The 19,870-nt window shown below is 42.0% G+C and overlaps 1 protein-coding gene across 1 annotated transcript in view; it reads left to right on the top strand.

Moving 5' to 3' along the window:
* TMPRSS3 (transmembrane serine protease 3) overlaps nucleotides 1–19,870 on the top strand; it is a 283,583-nt gene that overhangs the window by 222,809 nt on the left and 40,904 nt on the right. The gene's annotated exons all lie outside the window — the stretch shown is intronic.

Genomic DNA, 19,870 nt, shown 5'->3' on the forward strand with positions numbered 1-19,870 from the left:
TTGAACAGAGCAAAGCAGTTATCATAATAAATATTAATCCATATTTGTAAAGTGCAAACACATTATTATTATTATATACGTTTTATAAAGTGCTAGCTAGACCTGTAAATGTCAGAGCACTTTACATGATCGTGATAGGATATAGTAACACAGTCATGCAATGAACATATGAGGTGAGAGTTCAATAGACAAATGGTACCCATCAAAGGTGCTAGTAGAGTGACCAGCACTAGAGACACAGTTCAAGAGGATCTAAAAGTCAGAGAAGCATGTCACCCCTTAAGGTTTCAAGGGTCCGGGGGGCCGTCGGGGAGATTAAGTGAGCAATTGCTCAGAGTCACATGGTGCTAAGCTGAGCTGCCGCCGGCACCAGGGACCGAACCGTGAGCCTGCATTTTGGAGTCAGTGACTCTGGCCACTGCACCACACCTCTCCCCTTCATAGCCCTTGTCTCAAAAATTGATTACTTCAATACTCTATTTGTAGGCTCTCAAACATAACTCCTCAACAAACTTCAGACTCTTCAAAATGCGGCAGCCAGAGTCCTATTGAATCTTCCCAAGTTCTTCTCGGTCTTCAACTATATTAGTGAACTCCACTGGCTTCCCATTCAGGCATGCATCCAGTTCAAAGTGCTTTGTTGGGTCCACAAGGGACTACATTAAGACAGTCCGTCATTGTTGTATGACATTTTTAAATGGTATTCCCCCTCCCATATGTTACGGTCTAGTTCCACTAACAAAGTGCAGGTTCTCAGAATAAATAAAAATCCCTCTCGGGTGGGAGAAGTTTTTCCTACTCTGCTGCAAAATGGTGAATTTTGGTACCTAACAGCGGCGGATGATGACATTTGAAAGTGGTGTGGCGTAAAATGCTGGTCATACTGCACCGTAGCGAGCGAGTGTAGTGAGCGAACCAGAACAACCTAAGGCGGGTTCCGGGGGGTTCGCCCCCGTGAAATATTTGAAAAAAGAGTGGAAAAATTGTGCATTTTCAAGCAAATTTGAGAAAGCAGGAAGGTTAATAAAGCAATTGTGAAAGTGCAGTTATTACATGTATGTTAGGATTTTAACTTACAAACTGCCATCTTGGTCATCACAATCTCCTGACTGTCTTACTGTGCCTTGGGTTCCGGAACACTAGCACCAGGACGCCTTATCAGTAATAATGTGCTTTTCCAAACCCCTTAACATAACATGGTTGGTTGCTGCTATTGGCTTTAAATGCATCTGGCATTGGCAAATCCAATATTCCTCTTTTCGTAGATTTGGTAGCCTTGGGCCGAATAGATAGATACGACAGGCTGCCTTTTCTTTAGGAGCTTGTCTGATTGTGTGACTCAGCACATCTATTTATTCCATCTTAACATTTAAACTAACAACCTGATTTAAAGTTTAGCAGATGGGATGCTCTCTCATAAATGTAACAGGTACCTCGTCAGCTTTATTAGAAGTGTATTTTGTTTAATGGCATGTGTAATAAGGCAAACAGGATATCCGTCGCAATTGTGACCCTTTACCCGCCGTTGAAACTCTAAATTAGGCGCTATGTTAAATTAATTGGCAGATAATCAGTCACAGAAGCCAAGCAGAACCATATTTAGGCCGACTGCACAGCTTGAGCAGCTTACGTGGACTCCTGCAATTAACAGCGAAGTCTAAGGACATAAAGTTTGATTATACACTCTAGGCGTTCTTCCCTGGGCCCTTTGGCAAAGGCTAAATCTCCTGTTCCGCAGAATGTGAATAATTGTTCATTACCTATAACTGTGCCCACTAATCATGTTTCGACTGTACCGAATACTGTAGATCTATCGGTTGCCCCATCATACTCGGACCTGTCTTTTGAAGACCTGGAGGTTACACCAGATCTCGAAATATGTCAGTCATCTGACAAAGTGGAGCCGAGTCTGAGTGGGCATAAGGATGCGGAAACAGTTTCTGTACCCATTGCTCCACGGGGAAGGGCTTCTAACCCCCATAAGGCCTTATTGAAGGGCAAAAGTAAAGTAAAAGCCACAGCTAGGAACCATAATTTGATCTCCCCTACCCCACAATTGACATCAGGTATCCCGTGCTGGGTGCTAAATATGGTAAAAGATTTACAACTAGACCTAGAAGCCACTTTAGCAGCTCAAATTAAGCCTTTAATTTCTAAGGTGGATAGGCTTACTTCTCTAATACACTCCAAATGGCCACAAAAAAGGCAGGTACAAGTGCCTGTCCAGTCACAAGGGATCATAGAATCAACCCCTGAATGTCCAACGAGCACTCAGGCCCCCAATGGTGTATCAAATAAGGCTCAAGGTACTACAGTCCATGGGAACCCAGTTATACTCCCTAAGTCGCAAATAGGGAATATTCCTGCTCAACCAATAACTGCTCAGATTACAAAGGGGAATACTCCTGTCCAGGCGACTCAACATCCCGTTGTTGCTAATATTACTACCCCCACTATCCAAGCTAAAGAAGTAGCAGGGAAACCTAATTTAACTTCTGCACCTCCCATTATAAATAAACCTGAAGGGCCCAAACTAAAGCAGACACGTTTTAGGTCCATAAACCTACCACCAGAGGTTTCCCCTTTTGTAGTCGTGCTGACGGCGGTTCCCCCATTGAAGGAGGGAGTAAAAGAATCGTTTACCGAGCTTAGGAACAAATGTGCTCAATGGCTCCATTTACATAAACCCCTACCTAACAACATGAACGGTGAAATTCTTACCGTGCGTAGAGGGGATTGGGTGGGCAGAAGCAAGAAATCAATAGTAGGGGATGTAATAACTGTTAATTTTAGGGATGTAGGGGCAGCAAGCTACGTGTGTAATGCACCCAATAGTGGTCCTGCGACCCAAATTAACCCACTTCCCTTGTCTTATTTTCTATCAAAGCCTGTACGACCCAACACTCCCTGCCCCACTTTTCAAAGCGATAGTGGACCTGGATATTTTCCACAGCAACCTGCTAAATCTTGGTTGCAACCACCTTATCCGCCCCCTTTTTTCCCACGTCATGTTAATTTACAGCAGCAGCCCCCAAATGCCCCACTCTTTCCTATGCATCAAGCAAAAGCCCACTGGCAACACCCTTTTCATTTTCCGCCACCTTTACCCCAGCCAGTTTACCAATGGCCGCAATCTTTTCAGCCACCCCAATTGGATAAATATTCTTGGCAACAAACGTGGCAGGACCCGCCCCACTCTCAAGACCCCATGTCCTCACAATTCGCCCACCCAAATAGATATGCCGTGCTAGATGAGGTAGACTGACTCAGCTCACTAGAAGCACTGGATCTAAACAACCCTAATTTTGAGATGGAGTATTCTTTTTCCTCGGCCAAGCCCCCAGTTGTACCCCACGAATCTATTGCATTGTCATCATTAAGACCTTCCCAGCACATAGGTAATCAGGGTAGCCTGGATATATGTACAACTACTGCAAGCCCCAGCCTAAGTTCGGTTACCATCTTTCGGGAAGAGGGTCCTGCTTTATTATCACCAGTAAACCAGCAGGAGTTACCTGTTGCTGGTAATGCTGGGAAACCAGCAGGAATCTCTCTAATTTCCTGGAATATTGCTGGTCTTACTAGTAAATTGGGTACGCCCTTTTGGACCAGCTTTTTGGGCGAGGGTTTTGATTTAATTTTACTACAGGAAACTTGGTGTCCAGACCCTATTAATATTGAAGGGTATGTATCTTTTTGTCTTAGAGCAACCAAATCCAGCTCGGGTCGGGCTAAGGGAGGCCTTTTATTGTTAGTGTCAACTAAGCAGCGTGACTTTACGGTCAAATATAGTACAACCGTGGGGACGCACAGCCAAGTTATAAGGGTGGAATGCAGAAAGAACATTGACTTAGTTATTGTTAACTTTTATAACAACATTTTTGACGCAACCAGGGGGGATATTTTACTGCCTTTAGAAAAGGAAATCATTAAAGCTCTAGATATCTCGAAAAGAAAGGCTGAGGTGGTATGGGCTGGGGATTTTAATCTGCAGCCTTGCCATCTATCTAACGGGAATATCTGTGGCTTTGATGTAGCAGTAAATAGTCATTGGAGAGATCAGGGGGGGAAGGAGGATTCCCCCCATTTCCAACACTGCAGTTACGGTTCTACCCTAAATAATATGCTAGCTATGCTAGATATGACCCTGTTAAACTGCAATGTTAACAACCGGGCAATAACATGCCCTACATTCACGGGCAGAGATGCAGGTTCATTTATTGATCATATCTTGTTGTCTAGCAGTGGAGACTACACTGATTTATATGTGAATGAAGAAAGTCTCAGTGACCATAATAGCCTACGTGTTACCCTCTTGGGGCATGGCACCTCAACAGTTTCAGGTGGTAAATGTACAACCGATATAGTGCCTATTAGACCAAAGGGCCTTAGGGTTAAATGGACCGGTGTAAATTCCAAAGTTAAGCAGAAGGAGGTTGTCACCCAATGCAAGAATCAAATTAGTTATTGTCTGGATGATAACAGTGATTCTGGCTGTTTAATAGAATGTTTTGTATCTTTGAACATCATTATTGAGGGTATCTTCACTAAGACCCCGTCAGCCAATAGTGGTCAAAAACAGGGGTGGTTTGATAAGACATGTATTGTCGCCCTCCGCAACCTAAAGAATGCGCTAGGCACCAAACCTCGTGTTAAGAATGTGATACAACACCTCAGGGCTAGTTATAAATTAGCCATTAATAAAAGGAAAAGGGTATTACAGTCTGAGGCGTGGGACAAGCTGAGGGAGGCTGCTGAAACTAAAAACAGTAAACTCTATTGGGAAACGATTAATAGTCCGTTTCTCAGTAGAGAAAATGTTCCAGAACTGACCTCATACGTGGCTTGTAGCGACTGGGTTAATCATTTTTCTAAAATATTTAACCCTGGAGGACCAACTTCTGAGTTACCTCCACCAGATATAAACCCATGGTTGCCCCTTTCGTTGGCTATAACATTGGAAGAATGTCAGGAAGCAATTTCTTTGAGTAAAGGAGGCAAGGCACCTGGCCCCGATGGGGTCCCGCTGGATTTATATAAAGATGAAACAGCGTTATGGGCTCCCATTTTGACAAGGATTTTTAATTGTGCGGCTGAAAATGAATTCCCTTCTACCTGGGGTCAATCGATCATCATTCCTTTACATAAGAAGGGCGATAAGTCAGAGGCCTCTAATTATCGCCCAATTTCATTACTGGATGCTTCTGTAAAGGTGATGAGCAGGATTTTGCTGAAGAGGCTAGAAGACTGGGCAACTGATTTTAACATCTTAACTAAAGTCCAATACGGTTTCCGCAAAGGTCTGGGTACACTGGACCAATGCGTAAATCTAGACCTTTTAATCAGTAAATATACTGTGGCCAAAAGTGGCAACCTCTTTTTATGTTTTGCTGATTTGAGCAGCGCTTTTGATTTGGTTAACCATAGTATTCTTTGGGAGGTTCTGCTTGATGCAGGGGCACCAAGGGAAATAGTGTATTTTTTAGCCAGACTATACGAAAAACTTTCATGTAAAGTCCGCTATGGCACCCTTGGCGAATGTACCCCGTTCTTTAAAGTGTCCCGGGGCATTCGTCAGGGTTGTGTTTTAGCCCCGCTTTTATTTTCCCTTTTTATTAATGGTGTAGACCGATCCTTGATCAACATTTTAGCAGATGCCCCCCTGATTGGTGGTAAACCTGTTCCGCTGTTACTTTATGCGGATGACGCTGTTCTTTTATCTCGAACACAGTTGGGCCTACAGCGCCTTATTGATAATTTCACGCAGTTTATACAAGCTAGGCAGCTTCGTGTGAATAAAACTAAGACATACGTAATGTCATGTGGTCAGGCAGCCAAGCAGGTAAAACATACTTTCTTTCTAGATAAGGAAAAACTGACCTCTGTTAAATCTTTTTGTTATTTGGGAATAACATATAGTAACAGTGGGTCCTGGAATGCGGAATTTGATGCCGTAAAAATAAAAATGTTACGGTCCACTAGTAGTATTTTTCGTTTTGCCTCTAAACTTGGCTCACGAAGTATCTATGATATGACGAACATATATAATGTATGTTGTGCTTCCTCTGCTCTGTATGGGGCAGGGGTATGGGGTCACTGTGAGGGTATTTCCCTGCAGAAGGAGGAAAACAAGTTCTTAAGGAGGTTATTATGTGTTCCCCCTTCCGCCTCCATACAATTGATCCATGACGAAGTTGGGATCGAGTACATCTCTGACTTAGCAGCAGTTCGGCCACTTTTATTGTGGCGATCTATTTGGGCTAAACCGGAGACCCGATTCACTCAGGATATTATCCTTGATTGTATAGGTTTGGATCATTCCTCACGGGTATTATGGCTAAGATACATCCATCATTGGTATCTACTTTTGTTCAACATTAATGTGTTCCGTGAGCCGGAAAAGGTTGTATCCATTTCAAAAAAAGAAATTAAGATAACGTTCCTTAATTTTCGTAAGGCTGAGCGAGACAAAGCTGTTGGAAATCTTGCTACTTTGAAATTTTACAAAGATCTAAATTTAGCTCCTGGACTACAATCCTATCTTGTATTTGTGACCCGCCCTTCCCACCAGTATGTATTAACACGGGTCAGATTGGGTATAGTACACCACTTGGTTGCTTTTCCAAACACAAAGACTAGTTCAAACACACCTTGTCCGTGTGATGGTACTTCTCGTCAGAGTAGTTGCCATTTTTTATTTTTTTGTAAATTTTATCAGTATTTTAGGCTTAAATACCTTAAACCAATTTTTATTAAATACAACATCTGTACCACACAAACAGCATTGATATTTTTATCTTTACTAGTGAACGAGGAGATTTGTTTCTTCTTGGCTACTTTTATTTTAAAATGTACAGCTGCCAGGAAAAGTATTGTACTTTAATGTTGTTTACTGACCTGTCTGTACCTGTGTTATACAGCTGCCAGGGTTTATTCATGATGAAATTAATGTTGTTATCCCTGTCTGTATACATATGTTTTATTTCTCTTTGAATTTTATATCCATGTCTGTATTAAGGTATTTATGCAGTCCCCCACAGTATTGAATGATTATTTAATAATTTTAATATACAGTTCCCAGTAAAGGCCTAGTAAGTAATTTTTTCTGACTCCCAGTTAGTCTATGTAAGACCGTCGTGTATTTTATAAAAACATGTTGATCTATAGAGGCATGATTACTTTTCACTTGTTGCACTTTAGCTTTTTCCATTTTTTAGGAAAGATTATTTGGTGATTTTAATATTTCAATTGTGTTTTTGCTTGTATGATTTGTATGTACAAATCGAATAAAAGCTTTTGAAACGAAACGATTATACACTCATAACTGAGGGTATTATTTTGAACGTAATTAAGCCGCTATAAGTCACAGTGAGCCTGGATGACCAATGCCACAGTTGGATATAAGAATTTCAAGACTATCTTCTACTAGAACGTTGGAATGTTGAGAACTCCACCGATGAAAATGAAATGGCTCAGGGCTATTAGTGGCCCACACTGACCTTTTGCTCCAACATAGAAATATTTTCCTTTATGTTTCTCCATTCTAAAATCAGATAATTTTATGGGCAGGGGGTGAAATGTTCTAATAACATAATAGCTCTTCTGTCTTGGGCTGTAACTGTTGTTGAAGGCCCTCTGTAGGTCTTGGGCTCAGCACTACAATTTTGGTTCAGGGCATTTAACAACCCATGCACACCTCAGAAGCAGCCTACAATGCTATACAGTCACTGCCTTGGTAAATGTATCCTGCTATTGCTATGATTTTCTGTTCTCATATAGTTGCATGACTCATACCACTTGTCACAAAATGCCTATTTTTTGCCTGGCCATCCCCATTTTTTGTGTACTGATGCTCCTGTTAGGTCTTGCTGAACCCAGCGCATGTGCTGACTCGGAGAGACATTTTGTGTGTGAGATTTTTAAGTGCTGCTGGCTGGCCTAGCGCTTGCGTGCACGTGAGCGTGCACACGCGCAGCCGCCATGCGCTAGGCCAGCCGGCAGCACTTGTGAACGCCTTTCTGCGTCATCGCCATCACATTCGCTTTCATAGCGATCGTGATCGCGATGACTTTCATGGCCAATGCTTGTGTTTTTAAAAAGTAATCTTACAAATGACCACTAGAGGGACCCCTGTATATAAAATGAACACACATACTCGCCGCTTTCTTTAAATTGTTTGGTTCATTTCTAACGAGGTTTATCCTACCGTACGAAACGTCTACGTACTTGTTTTATTTACCTACTGTTTTCATCGCCCTCCACTCAATAAAGATCTTTTAGCGCTCTTTTATGTTTGGTACACATCTCCCACTCTTAACTGCATGCCTTTTTTGTGCATTTGTATAGATCACAAACTTGGTCCAAGGGTATTGGAGCACTTTACTTGAGAAACTGAGGTTTTATATGAGAACCAGACATTACCCCTTTTCTTCTTATTCCTATTCCTAATCCACTTCTTGGACCTTCTTGCTATATATTTTCAAATCCTATTTTGCTGAATCTTTAAGTATAATAGAGTAATACAATCACAAGTAAATGTCGTATAACAAACCCCCTTACAACATCAGTGTGCTTCCGAAAAGGATCTAATGCAATTTTCATGGTACCGTGAACTAAAGCATTAAGGCTTGGTGCGAAATGGAAAATGGATGCCGGAGAAAAAACATATTTAAGGACATTAATATTTATCATACTTTTAACTTCATCCTCGTATTCTATCACTTCCTTGTTGTCCATCATGGAGGCAGTTTGACAACTGTCTGAGGTCCCCCTGGGAACACTTTCCGCCACATAAAACCTCGTGCATGGACAAATGCTGTTGTGGCAGTAATGATGGTGATTGTAGTGGAAATGGTTGTGGGTGTCATAGTGGTAGTGATGGCTTACGCTTGAGGCCTACCAAAAAAACGGAGTCCACAGCAGTAAGAAAATTACACAAAAGATGGAATTCTGTATTCTATTAGATAAGAATTCATGTGTGATAATGAAGTGCATTTTCAGACGTAAAACAGTCTCTCCTGCTTTGCATGCGAGCACTTCATAGAAAGGGGTGATACACCTTTCAGCAATTTGCTAAGGTGAGCCAGTAGTTCCTTTCCCCCTAACCCCACCTTCAAAGTCAACGCTGGGTATTTTAGAGAACTGTTAATAAGTCTTTAAGACAGACATGCCTTCGAGTCAGAACTAACAAGCATTTGCAGTGCAATAGGTCTCGCATTTACGTGAGTTTCAGCTATTGACATTGTAAATGACAATGCCTTTTATTTTTGTTTCCGTTTTTAAAACATAAATAAAAGACATTATTATTTACAATGCCAATAGCTCAAACTCGCGTAAATGCGAGACCTATTGCATTGCAAATGCTTGTTTTTGTTACTCTTTGCACCGGGACTCTGCTAATTCAGACCCAGTGCATGTACTCCCCTGACCCCTAAATCATGTCTAAATTGTTTAAACTCCCAATTATTTTATTTAACATACTTATAAGTCCATAGTATATGAGTCAAGGTGTACCCAGGGCCTGTAAGTTAAATGTGGCTGGTGGATTGCAGCATCCAATATGCCACTCACTAGTGACAGTGCAAACATGACTACAGGCCTACCATTGTAGGCTGGCATTGGAAGTGTTAAGGTGCACATTTGTCCTGTCAAAATAAACCCCTTTAACAGGCCTAAACCGTTGTTTTAAATATTAACAAGTCACTTCTAGGCAGGCCTTCTAAGCCATATGGCAGGAAGCATGGCATTCAAAAGTAGGAGATGTAAAAATGTAATGTTATATATGTGCTTGCAGGAAACCCCACCCTCAAAAGCTATTTTCACTGCAACAAGGCTGGCTGTTTCATTGGAATGCACTGGATTACATTATTACATTTAATAATGCTAATTTCAGTTAGGAAACAGCTAGAGATATGCATCAAAGACTCTTAAATAAAATTCAAATCCAATGCAATGCTATAATTGAATTTGTAATAACTATTAAGGGAAAGGTACTTCTAGAAGATTACTTTTTCCCTGACTAAAGCCTCTGGAGGCTCATTTACAGGATTTACACCTGAAAAATGCTCTCAGAGCAGGACAAAGGCCTGCGTGTGGTGAGGGGCTCTGTTCCTCTGGCAGAATGACCATCTGGGTTTTGCCCAATAACTTCAAAGAAGCATACTCTGTGTCAGACACATATTATCTGACATCTGGCCAGTGCCTTTTTTGTTTTTTTACTCAGTCAGGCAGACACCAATCCCAAAAGGAGTTGACCTGCCCTCAGAACAGGTCTCAAGTGACCACATAGGAGAGGGGTTGTCATTTCCCTGGCTACATCGCAAGGGTGGGCACACAGGCTCTGCACACAGGGAGGAGGGGTTCACCATCTTGGATTTAGTCAGAGAGCAGCACTGTGGATTGTTGCAGTAGGGTAGATAGGATCTGCTGCAATAGTTTGTAGGTTACCTCATGGAGCTTTTCCCCTATTGGCTAGGGAGGGGCTAGGAGTCATCCCCACTTACAGGCTAGTGACTGTGGTAGAACAGAAGAAAGACTTCAGCTATTGTTTGAGCACTGTGAGGGGACCTGAAGGGCTGGACCAACTCCTACGTGTACCAAGGACAAAGAAATGGACTCCAACGGTCCATTGGCTGACCTCTACCTAAGCTAAATGGACACAACAAGCTGCAGGAAGCCCTTTGCCTGGAGAGTCCAGCTGACTACTTCCAATAGGCCTTGGAGCTTGGACCCTGCTAGAGATTTCTGCTGGAGTGAGCCTTGGCCCCAAGATCTATTCCTGGGTTTCTGGGACTCTTTGCTGTGTCTAAGACTCCAAACATCCTGAAAAACCAGGGTCTAACCAACTTTTTGGCTTCACAAACCTCCAAAGGATTGAGACAAACCTGCCCAGTGAACATGATGAAATTGCGGTGCTGCTGGGGCAGAGATGAAGGTTTCTCATCTCCAAGCATTTCCTGTAGCAGCAAATCTGTTTCAGCGGGACACCACAGAGATGGTATTTGGCCTTCTGGAGCTCTGTCGCCTTGCCCCCCTGGAGGAATCTGAGCTTCAAGGAAGTGACTAACTCCAAACACAGAAATCTTCACTGGGCGAAACCACTAAAAGTATCCAGCTGGGGAAGGACCTTTCTTGTGTGCAAACTTTGAAATTCTCCCACTCAGGGCTTTTCTGCCAACATTCAATGGCTTCACCAGGACCTTGTACGATGTCGATCTGGCCTCACCGAGCCAAAGTCGGCCTCACCCGGCTGTCAGAGACTAAGTCAGAAGGCAAAATTTCCAACCACGCCAAACCTGGTTTCTGTGTCAGACTCACGCTCCATTGCGGGCAGCCTTAAATGGTGCCTAGTTACTGGTCAAGCGTAACCAGATGCCTGCGGTTGGCGTTTAATGCTATTTGGCGCCATTTTTATGTAAAATTGAAAATTCATAACTCGGGTTCCCCTTTTGGATTTGGGTCATTTCGTTCATTAAATCAATCTATTTTTCATAGTTATTCTCAATTTTTATAATTTGAAGTGGGGTTTATATTGTGATGTATTTCCAACACTTTACCTATTTTAGTACTTCTAAATGCTTTACATATATTCTTAAGTTAAGCCTGTCTGCTCAGTGTCCTAGGTAGTCGGGGTTATGCTCAGGTTAAAATTACATAAATCTTTAGTGGATCTAGCAAGAACAGTGACTTTAATATTTGCGGTTGACTTCCACCCACCCCAACTAATAATCCACCTTGTCACAGTAATTATTTATTTTCTTCTCTGTATTTATGGCTCATCAAGTTTGGAAGATAGACTTATGGCTTTGTTGTTCAAGAATCTACATGGAAAAAGGAGTCTAATTCTAAAATGTATTCATTTCGCTGTGGCATGTGACATTGTTTTTTGGAAGGTTGTAATTAATGATCTTTTCTGGCTTTATTTTAGGTTTGGTTAGAGCCAGCTTTAGTTATTCCACAGATCTTACACATTTCATTCACAGAAATAGCCCGATTCACAAAGGTAAACGTAAGGGCCAAATTCACAAAGGTAAACTGAGACAAGTCTAACTTTACAACTTTTGGTAATTTACAAGTGATAAAGTTGGACTTTTGTCTCAGTTAAATTTAAGTTTTGGTCTTACGTTTAAATGAGACGAAACTGAGACAAAAGTCTAACTTTACCACTCAAAAATGCCCCTTGTGAACACCGAAAGTCATTAAGTTAGACTTTCTTCTCAGTTTACCTTTGTGACTCAGACACAATATGTTTAATATGGTCCAGTATTGCCGGTAAGGGGCTCTGGTGTCATCACATACCATGCAACAGGCTTGTGGTTTGTAAATGTCACCAGAACCCTGAGATGCCAATATAGAACCCTAATAAAAGTTAGTTGTTTTGTATTCTTTATTTTACATATTTATTTCACTGTAGCGTTTTTCTTCAAAATGCAGATAACAATGGGTGCTGATTGAAATTAGAATGTTTAGGCTTCGATTACATTTCATGAACACATTGAAAAACAATGGTCGGTATGAAGGCCCCTGGTTTTAGGTGAATTCATGGCTGCAGTGTTAGCCGCATAATTATAGGTTTAGCTTACTTGCCACATAAATTGCATAGTTTGCATATGTCACAGAAAAATGTTGCTTCTATTTCAAATTGATGAAAGTTATGCTACCAAAAATGTCCAGCGTAAATTGTTTTTTTTGCTGCATAATATGGTTACTGACAAATAATTTGGTACTCCTTGCTGCATAATCCTAGGAGCTACACATATTAAAAAAAAAAAACACACAGAGACCTCAATCTGATTTGAAGATTGTGTGGCAAAGTCTGAGTGGGAGGCGATAAGTGCATATGCATGCCGCGAGTATATAGTAGGCGGTTGTAGAAGGACCCCTTTCCAAGGAGCCCAGTTTTGGGAGTCAATTTGAGCTCCTTGTGGCTCTTGAGTGTATAAACCGCCAACACCTAAAGTAAAATTTTCACCTGCATTTGCACTTAAGGGGGTTTCATCGACTAGTAGACGGATCCTCTCTTGGAGTGAAGGATAAAACATACTAAAATACCCAGATCACCAAGGATTGAAATAGTAGCCAAGTATTGCTGCGTCTGTAAAGTGACAGGTTGTGTCGACTGTTCCACTTGGCATGGACAAGATTCGCCAAGGTTGTGTATCTCTGGTCATTTGGATGTTAAGTACTTGGGAAGACCGAGTCCATTCTGCACACCATTGTAAAGGTATATTCAAGGAAGCTTGGAGATGCCACCAACAAGATAAGCAGGTGGCACAGCTTAAAACCTCAATAGGAGGAGGATCTCCACAAAAGAGGAAAGGGCTGCAAGGTTCAAAGCATGTTGAGGAAAGTTACACTGTACCCTCAGACTCCCCCTCTTTTAAAGGATGAATGTATAAACAAAAGGGGAAAATGTCACCTACGCAGGAAGCTGTAGAAAAATCTAGGTCAACTCCCTCCATATGATCCCTAGCTACATCTTACATTTTTTTTGTAGGGAAGCATTTTAAACAAAGACGGGATAATGACCCAACCAACGCAAAAGAGTATAGCGTAGACAATGATTTCTCACAAGTATTATCAACATTTTTGCATGATAAGTCACGATTCAGTGAATCTCCATTCGCAGATGTGGTTTTACTGGACCCCATGCTTTTATCTTCTCCTAATTGTCAATTGGCTCTCAAAGGACAATAAGTGGGATGGAAAAGGTAGAGCCTCAAGCCCACAGAAAATGTGAGACATTTGAGGGAGGTGGGATTGAAGGGCAGGTAAGGGAAACAGCTGATTGGTTCATATAATAAAATCAGTCGTTATTCCTTACATTTACTCCTCTTCCTGGTTGTTCTCTTCGATGCTGGATGTGCTCCTACTCATGCAAAGAACACCTCATGTGATTCTAGAATCAGTGCTACTGAATAATGATGCAATGAAAAGTCAAGCCACTCTGATACAGCCAATAGCATCTGAACAGTGGTGGCTCCTCTGTTAAGGCGGAGGAGCGTTGCCCCACTGCCTTCAAGCAGGAAAAGAAAGGAAAAAATTAAATGATAATAATGTAACGTTATTATCATTTTATTTCTTCCTCCTGCTGCAGAAGCTTGCGTGAGGGGGCAGAGCGGGGATGAAGAGCAGGGAATGAGGGTACAACCCTTCGAAGTGCGCAATGAGTGTTTGGTCAGGCCTCTCGGGCCGCCCAAAACAGTCATGCGCACTTCCCTGTTCTCCATGCAGGCTGCAATACAGCCTGCATGGAGAACATGCCCAACCTTACAGTCCCTACCTGAGCACAGTGTCACGCTCAGACCAATCACAATGCTGCATTGCAGCATTGTGATTAGCTTAGGGGTGGGAGCCTGGCTGCCTGCTTCCTGTTCCGACCTGCAGCCTGACACAGGAGAGCAAGAGCAGAGACGCAGGCACACGGCGGTGGCGGCTGCAAAGTGTTATTTTTTTTTATTATTGCAGCCCGTGCCCCCCGTCTACTCCCACCTGCAAGCCCACCCCACCACCCGCGAGCCGTGCCGTCTGCCCCTGCATCTGAACTAAAAGAAATAAATGCCTGTGAGGGCAGTAGCGGTAACCCCTGGAATTTCTGACAATATTAGGAAGGAGTGTACCTCAGTAAATGTGTTATATGAACCCATGTTGATCAAAAAGGGAGGTGACATTATGTTTTATTAGAAAGATTGATATTTAGATTTGTAAAAAGAGGGCAAAAGAATGTAAGAAGCTAAAGTAAATTTCCTCAAATCTGGAGGAAAGTTCCCAATAGGCAAGTTAAAAGCTGCTTTAGTAAGAAAGGTGAAGCAAACCAACCAAGGGGTGGGGTGCAGAAAGTGAAGACATCTATAGAGCATAAGGAGAAGGGGAAAAAACCCTTGCAGGGAAAGGAAGTAGTAACTCAGCAAGGGAATGGTGTAAAGATAAAGAAAGGAACAAAGAATAGCAAAATATCATCCTGGAGGCATTTGAACGATGAGGGGCTTGAGAAAGGGGGTAATTAAAGTCAGCCAACGCGGGTAGTGAAGTTGAATACTCTAAGAGGCGCCCCAGCACAAAAGGAAACCAATATGTGGTTGTATATGGATGTACTAAGAAAGGGGAAGAATGTACAGGGGCGCCTCTCGGGAGGGCTATTACCCTAGCCTCAGTAAGGATAGAGAAAGACATAAAATCTCTGCCATCAAAATGTGAATGCTTGCAAAAATGTAAAATGGACCTTTATCAAAATTCAGCAAATGTTCGATATTTGATTGTGGTGAAGGTGTATGTCCACATAGAAGGTAGCATGCATAATGAAAGCCAACGGAGCTATTTTTTAGAAGACGTGCAGGAATGCATGAATGTTATTAAAATGGATTGATGTTTTATAATGGATGATTGTAATGCCAGAATTAACCCGAATAATAGTTGGAAATACTGTAATGAGCTTTTTAAGTCCCACAATATCCCACTGGCAATTTTCCACGTTAGTAGTTGTCTAAACATGGATAAGAAGTGAGTAGATATGATGCGAAATTTAGGTCTAATCTGATTAAATGGTCGCTACACAAACAAAAATCCAGCGTAAACTTTCGCATTGGAACTCAGAAATGCCCAACTGATTTTGGGCCTGGTTTATATCTTGGTGGACGGATTACTCTGTCACAACACTGATGGATCCTCCTGTCCCCGAAATACAAATCCCAGTATATCCTATGGGATTTATATTTTGGCAGACGGGATATCCACCACTGTTGTGACGGAGTAACCTGTCCGCCAAGATCTAAATCAGGCCCTACAAGCCTGATTACGATGACGGTTGAAACGGCACCTACAGTCCATCGGGGCGGTCCCACCGCCATCGTAATCCTGATTACCGCCTACCACATTAGGATGGCGGGCAGATGGCTTGCGGTCGGAGAGACGGACTGCCACAGATCCGGCGGAGGAACTTGTATCCCTACAACAGTGTCGGTGCCTGCCAGGCACCGCCGTAGGGATTACAATGTCGCCTTCCACCTGGCTTTTCATGGTGGCTTACCCGCCATGAAAAGGCAGGCACAAAGAGACATTGGGGACCCGTAGCTGGCCTTCTGACATGGCCCCTGGAAGGCACCTATGGTGCCCCCCAACATATCCCTGCACCATGTGGCAGGCCCCGCATGGAGCCTGCCACATAGTGCAGGTATATGCACTGGGTGCATATTTTGTACTGTGGCGTGTGCTGCAGCCCGCGGCAATCACCGCAGTACAAAATATACGCTCTGCAACCGCATTCAAGGCAGTTGCATTGTGATTCAGGGTGCGGGACCGCCGACAGCTAGTTGGGTGGTCCCTATCCGAAAGAATGGTGGTTGGACGTAAGTCCGACCACCATCCTAATCGGTCCCTATGTGTTTATCACAATATGGTTTTTTCAGATAATTGTGGGGTCTTAAGAGTAAACTGTAGTGACCACCTTCCAATCCATGGACAATGCCAACTGATGTTCCTCAGGCAAAGAGGGAAGGTGGTGGTCACAGATATTACTCCCAAGAAGGCTAAAAACTAGATTACAGGAGAGAGACCTGGCAAGGCTAGGTAAAATATAATTAGAAATTATAGGTGTTGCACAAAAGCCAAAGCATCAGAGGTATCACCTGGTTCTTTGAAATAATGAAAAAGGTTATGAATTGTATATAAGTGGAATGCAAGAAGATCAGAAACGGTTGGAAAGCAGTGGACAATCAGAAGAGAGTCAGAGTGACAGAAATTAAAGTGCCAAATAAGGAATCTTCATAGGCTTTGGAAGAAAGGTCAGGATATGTATGTTGAAGGGGAAGCATGTAAACACCGTCAAGTATATAAAAGAATAATCAAAGAGAAGAAAATTCCTGGAAGAAAATGAAGCAATCTCTACAAAAATGCAAGTAGATTTTGGAAACTGGTACATCTGGGAATGGGAAATAAGCAACCTAAGACAGAGGGTATGGTCCCAGAGGTGGCTTGGTTAAAGTATTGTGAAGATATGTATGTAAAGAGTTATCCAGTACTTCACTTAGGGGACCATGAGTTAGATAAGGAGCTTTTACAAAGCTTTACAGTCAAAAATATAAAAGAGGTTAACAAACTCTTTCTTGGTCAAGAGCAGCAAGGCCCAATAATCTTCTGCCTATAATGTTAAAAATTCAACACAGATTGGTGGAGTGATATCTTCTCTACATTGTTCAGAGCAATAACTCTTACAGGATCAGTGCCAGAAAGTTGTAAGGGTGTAATAATCAGACTCATAAAAAAAGGCACCGTATTTGATCCAAAAAATGATAGACTAATAAGTCTAATGGATGTGGGGGAGAACGTTTATGGTAAGTTTGTCCTGAGAAGATTGAAAGAATCGGCTGATGACAAAGCTCTGATCCCTAAGGAGCAGGGTGGCTTTAAGGACGGCCAGTCAACTTTTGATCACTGCTTCAGCTTGTGGCCCCTGGAGAGGAATGTAATAGATCTCAAAGGCAATCTATACTGCTGCTTTGTAGACTTCCGAGTGGTGTTCGATCTGGTTAAACAGAAGATATGGGAAAATTTAGAGAAGCTAGGGATCACATGGGATTTATTAAACATCCTGAAGGATCTCCACCATGGTAATTGGGCCTAACTAGAACTAGATAAGGATGGAACACTAATGGAGAGGATTGAGCTAAGAAATGGCTTATGACAGAGCTGTGTGTTGGCTCTGACCTTGTTCGTACTTTTTCTAAGGGACTTACCTTAAACCCTAACAGGAACGCTTCTTTCTTGTCTAAGACGGGCGGGTACCATGTGTCTTGCCTTCTATAAGAGGATGATTTAGTCATTATGGATATGACCCAAATTGGGCTCCAGGGTAAATTAGATGCCTTTCGAAGGTTCACTATTGATAAAAAATTCAATATGAAAAAAACAAAAATATTGGTATGTGGTGATAGGAGGAAAGAGTTTAAATGGGTTTTAGGGGAAGTCAGTGATCGAAGAGGTGACAATGTACTGATACCTGGCATGCATTTTACATCAAAATTAAGTTGGAAAAAGCATTGTGAAGTGGTCAAAGGAAATTCCCTGCCAACTAAAATTGGGATAGGTACATTTTGGAGGGAGTTCAAGGTGTCCTATTTGGATTCAATCCTAACTGCATTTAAAGCATTAGTCCAAACAAAAATGGCTATATGGTGCAGAAATGTTATTGGTGGGATGCATAGTTGGGATGCGATTGAAGGTCAGTATTTGAAAAGGGTGTTGTGTATGCTCAAATCCGGTATTGTCCAGGCGCTAAGGCTGCAGATGGGCTTGACATCCTTGTCTTGTCTCTCCGAGAGGGTCGCACTGAGATTCTGGGATGGGTTATTAACATCGGTGATGACAAGATATTCCTGCTCTGTAGAGATGAGATATTGAGGAGTGAGTGGAAATGGGCCGTGAGCTGAAGGCATGGCTTATCAATTATAAAAGAGCAGTATTCACCTGCTTCTCCCACTGTCAAAAAATGAAATATGTGTAAAAATTGAAGAAATCGCCAGAAATTGAGACTCCAGATATATTCCCACAAAGAAGTCTACCTCTCATTGGTGGGCCTTTTGGCAGGATAGTACTGCACTCCCCTATTTATCATCATTAGCAAATACTGCCATGAGGCAAGAAATGATAAAATGTGTTATTGGGATTACTCCCTATACTCATGCTGAGAAATGGCCAAGGGGCTAAAAGAAAATTATGGCTTCTATAAATGAGGGTTGGAGATAAAAGGTACCAAATTGCATATTTTATTGGGTTGTTTGTTTTTTAGTGTGGAACGGCGTAAATATTTAAAAACAGTTTTAAGGAAATATGGTGTATTTAATTGACAGGAAGCATTGACATTTTCGTTCTGTATAAGGTTTACTGTGCGTAATCAATAAAAGACTGATAAATTCTTAGGGCCATATTTATGACCAAGTCCCGCAGTGCAGCCCAGCAAGTCACCTTGCTGAGCTACGTGGCAGGGAAAGGGCAAAGATATGCATTATTTAACTAAATAGGGTGCATTCCTGCCTTTTCCCCTGCACAGGTGCCCTTTTGGCTGCCCATCGCCAATGCAGGAAACCTTGCACCACGGTGCAAGGGTGCTAGCCTTCTAAGGAGGATTGTTTTTGTGCAGGAAGGGGCACCTTTCTGCACAAAAACAATTCCCTGAGTTTTTTTGCCTCTTTCTATGTGTGCTGCATAATGCAGCTCACATAGTAAGAGGAAAAAACGAGGTGAAATAAATAAACACAATCCTCCTTGTTACGCCTCACCTAGGTAGGCATAGGTTTTTTGCGCATTCCCAGTAAATTTGTGAATGCATCAAAATCCATGGATGTTGTGTGGGAACACCTACACACGCCCATAGAAATGCCTTCCTGGCACAGAGGAATCCAATGCAGCGATTTGCATTGTTGCATTACTCAAAACTTATTCAGTCACTCAGGGCCATGTAAGGTGGCCATGCCTGGCTTCATAAATCAAATTTTTAATTTTGGTCACTCTTGCGTCACGTTCCATGGTGTAAGAGCGACGCAAAGGGACTTGTAAATATGCCCCCTATTGTAGGGTAGGTATACTGTGATTTAAAATGTGTACTTTTTCAACTGTTGAAAAGTAAGGGATTTTGTTCAGTTTGCAGCATTTTGATGATTTGTGTATTTTTTCAGATTTTTGGGAAAATGTATGACATTTTTAAACTTGTGTAGATATTTGAATTGTTTAATGTAAATAGAATATGGAGTTTGTTTAATAGACAACGGTCTAAATACATGTATTTTATTAGCTAAGAGCTAGTGTAATTCTGGCAATTTCAAATAGTCTAGATATCATATTGGTTCGATGAACTCTTGTCAATTCAGTGTAAAACTCA

The sequence above is a fragment of the Triturus cristatus genome, chromosome 8 (genome assembly GCF_964204655.1).
Source record: "Triturus cristatus chromosome 8, aTriCri1.1, whole genome shotgun sequence".
NCBI lineage: Eukaryota > Metazoa > Chordata > Amphibia > Caudata > Salamandridae > Triturus > Triturus cristatus.